General features: G+C 40.2%; 1 protein-coding gene across 2 annotated transcripts in view; it reads right to left on the bottom strand.

Moving 5' to 3' along the window:
• Positions 1-13,183, bottom strand: part of CTNND2 (catenin delta 2) — a 428,710-nt gene that overhangs the window by 297,627 nt on the left and 117,900 nt on the right. The window lies entirely within an intron of this gene.

Raw genomic sequence — 13,183 nt, 5'->3', positions numbered from 1 at the left:
GCGCTGGAAAGCTGAGGAATTGAGTGGAGAGAAGGTGAGGGAAACCCTGTAGGGGATTGCTCAGGATGGCAAGGAACAGCCACCTTGCTACCTAAGTGCAGACTTCTCTCCTCTCTTCCCTATTTCCTAGTCTCTGTGGAAGTTGCAACGAGTGTAGATGGAAGCAGCAGAGGCAGTGGTCAGTTGTGGGGAAAGCCATGGGAACTAGAAGGGAGACCTTTGTGGTATCATAAAAAGAAGATGTTTTCTTAATTACAGACAGAAAAAGGAAAAATTAGACCACAAGAAATTATAAAAATCTGAAGAAGATAATATAGCTCAGCCATCAACATGGGCTTGAGTCAGGGGCTTACTATGCACAAAATGCCATGAGAAAAAATAATGAGGAAAAAATTAAATGTATTGATGAAGACAAGTCCAGTTAGCTGCGACAGGTCAAACATTCTGTAGGAAAAGAAGGACTTTAAAGCTAACTGTTAGTCACATCTCAGACAGAAGATAAAAAGTAGCTATGATATAATGATAACAGCAGGCATTCTCCCCACTTTCCGTTCAAATAAAGGACAGTACTAGGAGAATATTTCAAGATCTATATTCTAGGACATACTAAATATTACAGATGTCAGAACCTCTATTTTACAATAAAGAATGTCACAGCTGCAACATAACACAGGTATTCCATGATCTAGTAATGCACAAAGCTGAAAAAAAGTGGGAAAAAAGCATACACATACCTAAACTGAAGGAATAAGTAATAAACTTTATATTAAAGTAGCTCCCTTGTTATGAAACAAGCATATCTCCTTAGATGAGAGGCAGCATTCTCAAACAAGTACACTGAAAATGAACTTGTTTTACAGAAATGGAAAGTAATTTATATGCAATATCATGCTCTACCAATACTAAGAAGGCTATGTTCTACCTACAGATACAGAAAAGGGTTGTAGTGTTGTTACAGAACATATTTTTAGGTACAGGAAAATAGAATTTGGTGGAATGTGTTCAGAAATGTAGCCTAAGCTCATTTTCATCCAAGAGCCTATAAATGATATGTATCTGGAGAAAAGATGTAAAAACTAGGCTGATACCATTATGTGAGGGAACAATACAAGCATATCCCTTCTAACTCTCTTTCTAACCTAATTACTGCTAGAATAAAAGACAAAGATCACTTTATTTCAAGAGTAGGTGAAATGGGAACAGAAAACGGTTTCATTGCATTCTAGTTATCATATGCTTATGCCGATAAAAACTCGGGTATTATTGTAAGAGAAAAACAGAGAGCTTTGGTTAGGGTTTGAAATAATAAATCACTGCTGCGTGGGACAGCAAAGCACCACAAACATTCACAAGAAGTAGTGGGAAACTGTTACGACCTGAAGGGAGAAAGCCATTTAGAAATTCCTCTGTCAATGACTCTCAGGAGCAGCTCTGCAATCAAGGCTGCTGGATAACGAGCACTAGCACCGACTATCAGGACTCCAGCATGTTACTGCAAACCCATACTGCCCGGTGGTTAAATTCACTAACTGCGCACCTGGGAGGGACAAGAAGAAAACCAGAAATAGCTGAACTGAGTGAGGAAGTGTATAAAGAGGAAGAATTTCTTCATGGATAACAAAAATTTGTAGGTGGTACATTATAAATGTAATAGAATTTCTAGTGAGATAAAATAAAAGTTGTTTGAAAGTTAGGAAGCATATGTGGCAAATATGAAATCCCAGACCCATAGAACAAGGCAACATAGCAAAGCCTAAAGCAACCCTGAAATAATAAGCTAAGTTCAGTGTTATTTACTCAGATAGAGCATTATGTTTTACTTTCTATATCCATCCACACATGGCATTACTCCAGATGTTTGTACAAAATGAAAGACAGATGAATCTTCTTTCATAAGCAATACTTGGTAAAGTTTGATAGTAAGAAAAAATTGGGAGTTCTGTTTTGAATGAAAGAAATTATTGGAGATGTTAAAGATCAAGACCTAAAGATAAGCAACAAGCAATAATAGGTTTAAACATATTTAAACTCAGGATACAGAAGTTCCCCTTGTCTTTGACTTTTATAGAAAAAAAATGTCTGAAATTTAGATTAAAAACAAGGATAAGCTACTACTGCAAATTTTTAAATGACCTCAGGATTAAGCAACTTCTTTCGAGGAAGATTAATCATATTTTATGAAATAGTTTGTTAAACTCTGCACATATTGAAATCAGATATTATCTGAAAGCCATAATTTATCATTAGCCATTAGGATGATGGGCTTTATAGGAGCAATGCATAGAAAGAGCCTGGGTGAAAGATGGGCAGCAAGGATAACAGCTCAATTGCATTTACAGAGGACACAAAGAGGAAAAGTAATATCCTCTAGCCTTCTGTCTAGGGATGTGTAAGGTTGATCAGGAGCTCTTTTGGCAGGAAAATTTCTGCTGGCACATGTTACACCTTCATGAGGAGCCTCTGCCTACAAAACCTTGTCAGTGGGCTAAGGTAGACATGATGTGAATTACACCAGGAATATAAACCACTTCTTTCCACAAATAACCTGATTTGCTGATGGTGATGTTACTTCTGTGAAACTCTACAGGTGGTATGCAATAGTAGGAGTGGCAGAAGTCACACAGTATTCCGTGTAACAGAAGTTTCCTGTCTATTAAAAGATCAGACTATGGAACAACGGTAGAACAGTACCCAAACTGGGCTCTTGGGACAAGATTAGGTATGTTTCTGAAGGTGACCACAAGAAGAAACTTGCATGCAGGAGGATTCACAGTGTGCAGCTACGCAGACAGCAATCTCTGGCTAGGAAGGAAGTCTCATACTTCCATTTGGGAAACACTGAATTTTGGTATAATTAATTGCAATTTGTAAAATTTATGTTTTCCTTGTCAACCTATCTCCCATTTTGCAAGAAATACACACTTTTAAAATGGAGTGTGTGCTTGGTTTACAGGAAAAAAAGCCAAGTAAATTAAGCCAAGTAAATTAAGAACATCTTTTGTATGATTAAACCTTAATTTTTGGAAGCATTTTATACCTTAAAAGACCAGCTGTCAATTTTGAGTGTTCCTAATCGCCCTCTCTGCCCAGCACAGCCTAAGGCTGCTATTGATAGTATTGAACGGGAGTGTTCCCTTTTTATTTCTAGGAAATAAAATCAGATGGTTACAGGCATCACACAAGCATGACTCACATGAAAGCTGAGTGCATTATCAGAAATCAAAAAATTAGACAGATCTCTTCCAATAGACTTAGCCTATGCTGTTAACAAAACCAAAAACAAACAAACGTGGCAGCTTCTGACTACAAAGCATATACAACTATTCACAGATATCTGGATCTGATACCAAAAGGTATCATTACATCTATTACTTTGTTCTATGAACTAAACTACTAGCACAGAATAGGTTTCCTCTGATGTGCAAAGTAGAACTCTTTTTTTTTTTTTTTTTTTTCCCTGACCTTTCATAGGCTTAAATTTTGAATCTTTTCTGTCCACAAATGAAAATGGCTATTTGAGGTGAACCAGCTCAGAATGTATTTAACACTGCCTCGGAAGTCAGCTTACTAACAAGTAAGTCAACAAGGTCAAAATTTTGTGAGAATTTTTTTCATATGCCAGAAAACCCAAGCCATAAAACAGAAGGTATGCCCCAATCTACGTGGGTTGAAGACAAACACCACCTAAAACTTCTCTGTGCATTTGGGTGGAGGTTTTATGAAAATATAACCAGACACCCATAGTTCACCTATGCAACATCTCCAGCACAAGCAGCAGTTTGCAAGTCGTTCTTTGCAGATAAATAGTTGCAGCAAACTCCTTGTGCACCCAAGATTCTCTTGCTTTATTTTTTGCTTCTTCTTTCCATTAAGTGTCCACGAATATGCAACACCCTGTGCTGCCACGTTGTACTCACAAAATGCATTTCTCCATTTCTAACTCCAGAATGGAAAAAAACGGAGGTGACTCCTTACTCTGTGTTATCATACAAGTCACAGGAATCCTACTTCACTGAGAGCTCTGTCAACTCCACGTAACACAACAGACATTAAGGCCAAAACCATACCTGCCAAGATGATCTGCTCCACACACATTTCACACAGGCCAACAAGCCAATTACCTCTTTTGCACAGCTGTATCTACAGACTGGTTTCGTGCTCACGAGCTGGCGTGGGTAGTTCACAGAGCTGTGCAGCTCTTGGCACTTCTAACTGTGCTGAGAGCACGAGCGCTGGCATACCGCTACAGCATGAGTAGGGTGAGTGCTTTATCAGTCTGTCATGAGGATGTGGGTGCACTTGTTTCCTGGCCCATGCTACAGACAAAATATTTACTGATGTACTTCCGTGCTGCCAGTTCAGATGCCAAAAATCTTTCTATGTTCTGCTTCTACAGATGCTACCATAAGTCACTGTCACTTTCTAATGAGTTTCAGTAACTGCTTCCTGCAGTGGATGAGGGAACACCTGGTTACTTGTGCAGGATTTGAATTTGCCACAGGCTAATCATTACAAGCTGATCATTACCTCCTTTCCATCTCTGAAGCTACTACTAATTGCTCCTACTTTCCTGGTTTCAGTGCTCTCACCTTTCCATTCTCCCCCTCCATATATACTTTACCAGCTGTTATTACTCCTGTGTTAATTCAACTTTCACATTTTGAAGCACAGTAATAAAGCTAGATTTTAAAGGGTTGTTTTATTTAGGCAAGGGTTGTAAGTCACTTACACAGCATGAAATGACACCACGTACCGAAGTCACACTCATCTCAGGACAAGCAAGCTCAGACGTGAAGTAATATGAAGTAATATTCCATCAGTATGGGATTGATACATAAAAATTCCATTTCATCATGTAGGCATAACTTGAGATAAGGGAACCCTAAGTGACACGTTCTAGGTGACAGTGCATTGAAACAGGAAATCAGACGATAGGTTGCTGTACTGAAGAGGAGGGAAATTACAAATGACTTTGTTGTAATGTTGTCATAGTATTACCTTTGGACTTGCAAGATGACACATCAATGAGCAATGTGGATAAGCCTGAAGTTAGATAAACATGTAAAAAGTGAGGATTACAAGGCCACTTTTATACAGAAAGAATGTTTTGATTTTTTTTTCTCTGAGGGTGAGTAAGCGTCTGTTTTGGGGACAGGGCACTGAGGTTTTATTTCATGATTTGTGAAAAGAAAGATAAAGGAACTGGAAAAGAAAAGATGGAACTGAAGCAAGAAGGGAAGTAATGGGCATACAGGTTTTGTAAGACGGGAATGGGTAGCTTATGGAAAGATGGGATAGCAAAGGATGAGAGAGCACAGGAAAGGAGAAGGCTAGACAGAGAGATTAAAATGGAGTCAGCATTTAGATCCAACAGGACAGGAACATACTGGACTGTCATGTTTTGGAGAGTTCTGCCAGTGCCTTCTAGTGCTCTCTCCCTGAGAAGCATGCAAATCCACCCGGGCACCCTCCTGGTCTATAAAATGTCTTCAGAAAAACTTAGGCAGCTGGTGTCATGGACAGGAAGGTGCCCGCGGCAACCCCTGTGCTAGCCCTGAGGAACAAGCAAAAGGAGAAACAGCTTCCCTGAATGCTGCTGGCTCCTTTAGCCTTCCCCAGGCCTCCTGCTGGAAAACAATCACATGTGAGCTTGAAGACAGGCTGAGGATCTCAGCAGTGTGAGATAGCTGGACCCAAGTTACAATCCGTAACACCCCACTGCCTGAAAGCCATGGCAGACCACAGCTGATGAAACAGATACCAAAGGCTGTCAGGATTGCTGGTGGTGAGAGCCCCTGATGTGGCTCTGCTCCTACGTTTGACTCTTTGCAGTGGCCTTCTCCTGCCTGCATAAGGGAAGTGACCATTAAGGAAAAGGAAAAAAAAAAGCAGTAATTCACACTCTTTAAGTGAGAAGACCGGCATGAATTTAATTGGATGCAGTATGCTAGCAGCGAAGACATGCTTGTTTTACCCAAATCTTACCGTGCTGATACCAGTGATAAGAAGCAAAGGTGACCAAAGGAAGGTATAGAGTATGTAGTGACGGTGTTTGAACTGCATCTTTTCATCCGGAGTTACTCTCAACACCTTTGAACTCAGCCTCTGACAGAGGATAGAAAAATGAAGTCCGAGCTAAGGTTGCTTGGTGCTGACGGAGCATTTCCAGAGGCAGTGCTGGCTGTAAACATTGATTCTGAGATGTAAAAGCTGGCTCGTGGTCAGCACTAGGGCTTGCTCCATAATATCAGATCCTCACGTCTTAACAGGGTTTAGCAATGAATACACAGCAACTTTACGTGGTCAGCTCTTCTGTAACGACGTTAAGCTACCCCTGAGGACTGCCACAGGGACCAGGTCTCAGTGTTGTAGGCATTGGTTTCACTGCTGGCCAGTGGCTATTACAATGTTAAATGACAGGATGCTTATTTTATGCTCATATTTAGGGTGACTAGGGACAGAAAGGGAAGGTGGATAAGGATAAAGGAAGCAACATCTTATCCCTGTTACTCAGAAATCTAATTATTTAAGAACTGCTCCAAAAGACAGAACTTTATTCACAGTTTAGACAATTTGTGCACAACTTTCTCTGTGAGAACATGCCACGAATAACTGAGACCACCCTTTAACAAAAGGCGTTTGTGTTTGTCCACCTTTTAGAGGATATACTTCATTACAAATTGGGCAAAGATGACTTGGGAACCCCAGAGTTTTGAAGCCAATATATTGAAAAGGTTTGTATTAGAAGAGATGGATGGAATAAGGAGAGGCGTCCAAAATGTCCATCCATAAGTATTTACTCTGAATATATTAAAATACTGTCAGAAGTTTTATCAATAAATCAGAATTTCCTCAGGCCTCATACTTGGCATGATTTATCTGCAGCTAAGAACTGTTGAGTCAGACGACTGCCCAGTTTGCATTAGTGCAACAGGAAAGAGAAGTAGGAGGAAAGGTGAGGTGACCCTTGTTGCACACTTAACGCCACCGCTACTCCAAAAATTCAATTTCTAAAATTAAAGAGGGGCACGCACACTGCCAAGGTGATTTTCTTTTCTGAAGTATACTCAAAGAGCACATGATTTTATTAGTGTGTATGTTTATCAGGAGATCCCATGAGAACACCTCCTTTGTGTGCACAAAGAATGACTCAGCTGGATCACCCTGGCACTCAGAGTAGATAATGAAATGGAAATAACTTCATCTATCAACAAATTGTGAGGTCCACTGATGCCAAATTTCATCTCATTCAGCATGTCAGCCATCTGACAGGTGGCAACTTCACAAAGCAAGAGCTATGGGATTGAAAACACATAAACACACATCTTTTTACACATTCATTGTGTAAATAGAGCCTTTTTGTTTCAATCCATTTTCAATATCTATGAATAAAGCTGCTGATAAAAGATGAAAATCATAAAGGTTGAACAAGGAGTGCTCTTTCAAACTGGGACATCTGCTTTCGCACTGAGTAAGGAGGATCTCTGTTATTGTAAAAAATTGCTGAAACAAAACTGAATTAAGACAATAAAATAAGAGCTCAGCCCATCTTTTTAGCCTCAGAATTAGGCAGCTTAGTTAAGTGAAAACCACATCTGTTTAATACAACAATTATATATAATTTCATGAGATAAAAATTATCTGTTCATGTAACATCTTTCATTCTTCAGAGGAAAAAAAAGCGACATCTAAATGGTACTACTACCCATCCAGGCTGCATTTTGGGCAAATAGTTTTAAGGGACTAAAAGAGTTCATATATCATGAGGCCGAGTCCTCTGTGGTGAGCCATGGTTTTTCTTCCCCAGAAGGACTGAGATGTCCTTAACTGCCTGCATTTTTATTAACATGTAACAAGTGCACTCTGAAATGGCGATAGCCAAGAAGACAGTGTTATTTAATCTACACTGTATTTATTCCCTTATCAGTCTGCAATTAATCTTGAGCATAGGGCAATAGGGTCACAGATGTAAATAAAAATATATTCAGAAACTGTGAAAAAAAATTGTCTGGAGTACTGGCAGTGTCAGATGGGGAAAACTGCAATTCTAACACCAAATACTTACAAATTGAAGTTCAGAATGTAGCATTTTAAAAATATCAGACAATTGCAGCCATGTCACGCTGATCCAAGAATTTTTATGATTCATGTCAACAAAAACTCTGTAGCTGCAGTCTGTAGGAACTATTTAGAGAGCAAAGAAGAAGGGTTTCCACATAAAGTGATTAAGCAAGTGAAAAATAACTGGTGAGACGATTCCATTTCAGTTAGAAACTTAAACACCAAAAGCTCCATAAATCTACTCCATAATCCTTTTAAGACCTGTCTTAGGTTCATTTTGTGGGGACCGAAGCAAAGGAAATAGCATGAAAGATAAAAGTATAGATACCTTAAATTAAAATTAGAGACTTTTGGATTAGGAGACATTTGAGCCTGTGGTTTAAGTTAGGAAGAAAGTGCCAATGGATTTGCTCAATAATCTCAGTAGTCTGCCTAGCCCTCATTTTGCTAATGCCATGACAGATCGAGTAACCATTGCCTCTCCTCATCGCTGCAACCCGTACAGGTCCGGAAGGACTCCATCTGCCTCAGCTAATTATTTTAGAACCGATTTTTACACCAGTATCAGGCAGTCCATGATGGGGCATGTTAATGAACCATAGAGGCAGAGGCAAAGGGCAGCTAGTGGGAAGGAATAATATAAAAAACAGGACCAAAATTTTCCTCTCATTCCATGTTGATCTCACTCTTACTCACACTACCCATCTTTAAAATGCAAACTTTCAAACATGGGCAGGAAAAGACAATTTGGTCCGTAATGATCACTCAGAGGCCTCCAGGTTCTCTGTGTCACAGAGGATGGACATAGTGCCTCAGACAGTTCATCAGGACCTTTCCCACCTATCTGCAGGCCAGACTGTGACCTTATCAGGCCATAATGAAAAATGTTCTTCAGCAACCAGCCTTCTTCACCCACAGTATATCTGTGTTTACTCGCCTTCTTTCCCTGAACCTTTCCAGCTTTTCAGTTCTTCTTACATGTAATGGTAGGGGGAAAAAAATGGAGGTGTAATGAACAGGTAGTAAAAGGAATGAACCTTTAGTAGTTGTTCAATTTGAGACAGTGGGGCAGTGATGGGGAGGAAAAAAGTGCCTTTTGTTTCCTTCACCCTCCATTTTTCCAAGCTTTCTAATCTAAAATATTAATGAATGGTCTCCACAACGCATACTCAGTTCTCACAAAATGTAGATCACAAAACGTGACCTACAGTCACCACTCAACGCTTCTGTGCCTTATGTCTGTCTGAAACATCCCTAGTGTTAGCTCTTTCCTGAATGCTGTTCCCCAGCCCATCTAAATTTTGCTCCCCTGCATGTTTCTGTCTCCAGTGATTCCAGTCCCTACACTTACAGTGGATTCCTGTCCCTCTCCTGTGACCCATTCCCAGAGTCTTCTGTATGACCAAACTTGGCTTCCACATCTCTGGTCTTTCCCCCAACCCTATTCAAATTGACTGATATTTATCTTCATCTATGCAAAAGCAGTACTCTGGGGCCCCACCAGAGAGGGACAATGGTGGATTGAGGAATAGTTTCAGAGAGGAACAGACAGCTCTGCTGTCTGCCCCAGGCTGCCACACGGGCTGTTACAGCTACTTACAACCAGGAAGAAGGACTGAGTGTCACAACAGCACACCAAGGGACCTGGCTGGTCCCTGGGACATGCAGTAGCTGATGGCTACTGCCATTAGCAGCAGCCCATACCTGCCACCCTCAGGGACGGAGGGTATGTGTGGACTGCTGGCCTTCTGCTGGTGGCATCCCCACAAGCACTCAAGATGATCTGAACTCCCGTCTGACACCATGTCAGCTCCTGTTTGATGTAAATGGGAGTGATACGGCGATGACTGATCTACAGCTATGCAAAGACAAAGAGAATTTGGTGCAGTACAGAAAGCTGGACAAGGATATGCAGGTTTAGGTCTTAACTCAGCTGCAGCCTTCTTCACAATTCTGGAATTTTCCTTAATTTTTGTTTGTTTGTTTCTAAGTAGAAACACATGTTTCTGGGAAGCCAGTTTATACTGAGTTGAGACAGAAGAAAGGGACGGTCACAGTGCAGGAGCACCCCTCAGATGCATACAGCCTTGTGCCAGGCACAGACAACCACAGAAAACTCGAGAGAATACAGCAGGTATGAATCCGTGTGTCTTTGTCTGACAATAATTACTTCAAAAAATTAATCATTAATTGCTCTGCTTGTTTTGGCCCATATTAATAAAAGTTTTATGTAGCGGTACCTGTACATTTGTCTATTTGCTGATTCACACTCAGCAAAGATAATTAGCAAGCACCACTAGCTATATACAGACCTCCTGTGTAAGCCACTTTCATGTGATGTGTCTTGTTAGCCTATGTCCACAGCTTTTATTTGCTAGTAAAGGAATAGCAGACGTGGTATTTGGGATTTGGAGAATTATAACAACTGCCTGTGCCTGCTATGTGACCACTTTTTATAAATAATTCTGAGAAACTCAGAGTGCGTAAAACTGAATCATAAAGATTCTGACTACAGACTCTAATCCTCTACAAAGGTAGAGCTACTCATAGATTAACTTGTTACACTGGATGCACACAGTTCAGAAAAAGAAGGTGTGGTCACATCTCTGGGCAAGCTTTCTTATGAATATTTTAAAATCTGCCTCAACTAGTCTAGACCTGTCATGGCCGGCTAGAAATGCTTCCTCAGAGTCAGCCTAGTGATGTAAAATACAGTTATGCATTCAAAATGCAGAAGTAAAATTAAGTAAAATTGCAAGTTCAAGACCTCTGAAGTTAGGAGATGCGAGACCGAGGTGCCTTTTATGAACCACTGCTTCTCCCCTCCCTCTTTGCCTTATGGACAGTGCACACAGTGCAAACATATTCAGTGTTTGTTGTGCAGTAGCCTCATTCTCCACAGCATGACCTCAGGCCTTCCTTGAAGATTGTCCAACACAGAGAAAAAAACAGAGCCCTGGTGGACTACTCTGTGACACTCAACATTTAGTTCAAATGCATCAAAAACAATGCTTTCTCTACCTGTAAAGTGAGACATTTTTCTCACTTCCTATTTGGAGACTGAAGGAATTAAGACAAAAAGTGCCTATGAAATACAAATACTGTGAGACACTTCAGAGTAAGTTTTAAATTTCCCTTTATACCACTATTCATATGTTTGAGACACTGCTTCCATAGGTTAGTTAGTTATGTTTGTTCTCAACACACCTGTGAACGATCCACTAATGAATAAAACTAGGTATCAGGAAAAAATAATGTGAATGATTTCACAGCTATGACATCAGAACTTTGGGATGCAAAAGAGATAAAAGTCAATTTTAAGTGAGAAGTTGAACTGCCAAATATGAGATTTTTGTTTTCATTTAGCAAATACATTCTACTCATTGCTTAGAAAAGTTAGAAGTGCTCAAGATGGAATCCCCCTTCAGTATGCCGTGCAGTCTGAACCTTATCTTTGGGAGTAAATGAGGCATGGACAGATAATGTTCAAAACAGGACGTGATAATAACAGTTGTGTAATGCAGTCACAGGAAAGACAAATTATGTTGTACAGACATCCTTGACTTTGTTACTTTTAACTTTGCAAACACAGTAACATTTTAACTGTCTGATGTGTCCATGATGTTTTATTCTAAATTGAAAAAAGACCACCCAACCAAAAAGAAACTCCAGCATATGACATCTTAATTGCATTTATGAGTGATTAGCAGAGCTGCGACTGTTGGCTTTGGCATATATATATGATTCTTAATTACAACCATAAATGGCAAATAGCGATGTAGTTTCATTATGAGGGAGGCCTAAACAGAGGAACATTGGACACTGACAAAGCTTCACAGATATTTCCTAACAATGAAGAGCATCAAGCTTACAGCCCTGTGGGGAAGCCTGCTCCCCTGTGAGCACATGCACCTGCCTGTTCTCTCCAAGTCTGTATTTCTTAGGGACAGCTATTGTCCTGTCTATGACTCTATCAGCATTTCATTTCTTGAATGTCATTCTCATCACACTGTTGTTCACTCTCTTTGCACCTACCTCCTGATCCCATGAACAAACCATCCAACCAAGCAAATTCAGCTTCCAAATTTGTTCCCCCCACAGTCCATCTCTATTGCTCCTCTTCTCCATCACTGTTTTCCATTTGCCCACATTCCTTATTCTCCTTCCTATCTACATTCCTATTTGAGTCTTATCTTTTGAGTTTTCTTCACTTACCCATATTTCTTTCCATTTACTGCCCTCATCCTTCCCTAACATTTTTCTTAAGTTTTCACCTCTTCATCCAGTTTCTGCCAAATGCCCATCCATGCTAGGACCTCCCTGCCACCAATCTCCTCTGCCGCCATCCACCCAGATTTACTTTTCTACAGAATCACAGTATGAAGACAATCCTAATCATGTCAGTCATTCAATCTGTTTCTCCTCACCCCCAAATGAATTGAAAAAAAGGGAAAAAACAAACTATGGAGCAAATTATAAGGGCTTATATTGTTACATCATGCTTTCTCAACAGAAGATTTTGCTCAGATCAAACAACATCTTACCAAAACTGCTGATGACATTGTAGACCCAGAAATCTTGTGTACATGAAAAGTGAAAAATTGCCTACTGTTCCAGGACTGTCAGCTGTGAATTTGACTGCAAATCTTCTTTTAAAATAATTCTGAAAAATGTTCTGACTTATTAAAATTCTGCCTTGCAATCAATGCCTTGCTTTCACTTGAAATGATGCTGACATTTCAGGTGACGATTCACCATTGCTAGAGAGGGTGTGCAGAAGGTGGTTGTCACATTAGCCCTTCCAAGGCAGGGGAAATCATCCCCTTTGTTTTTGAGGAAGCTGAATTTGGACAACTACCTTGAAAGATGGCATTCAGTCACAGAGTACTGGGCAGCAGGGGACTGAAGAAAAACAAAAACGACTCAAGGGAGCAGAGAGAAGGACATACAGAGGAATACTAGAGAAAATCAAAAGGTCAAGGTAATGCCTGGAGCAGCAGTGAAGGAAAGGGCACATGTTTTGTGGCAGAAGGGAACAGTGTATCAGATAGGAGAGTGAAACAAAGTAATGGAAAATAGGGAATTAACCTGCTTATTCAATGTCTAGGGTTACATCTCCTAA

Source organism: Cygnus atratus, chromosome 2 (genome assembly GCF_013377495.2).
Source record: "Cygnus atratus isolate AKBS03 ecotype Queensland, Australia chromosome 2, CAtr_DNAZoo_HiC_assembly, whole genome shotgun sequence".
Lineage (NCBI taxonomy): Eukaryota > Metazoa > Chordata > Aves > Anseriformes > Anatidae > Cygnus > Cygnus atratus.
This window is presented reverse-complemented; position numbering and strand designations above follow the sequence as displayed.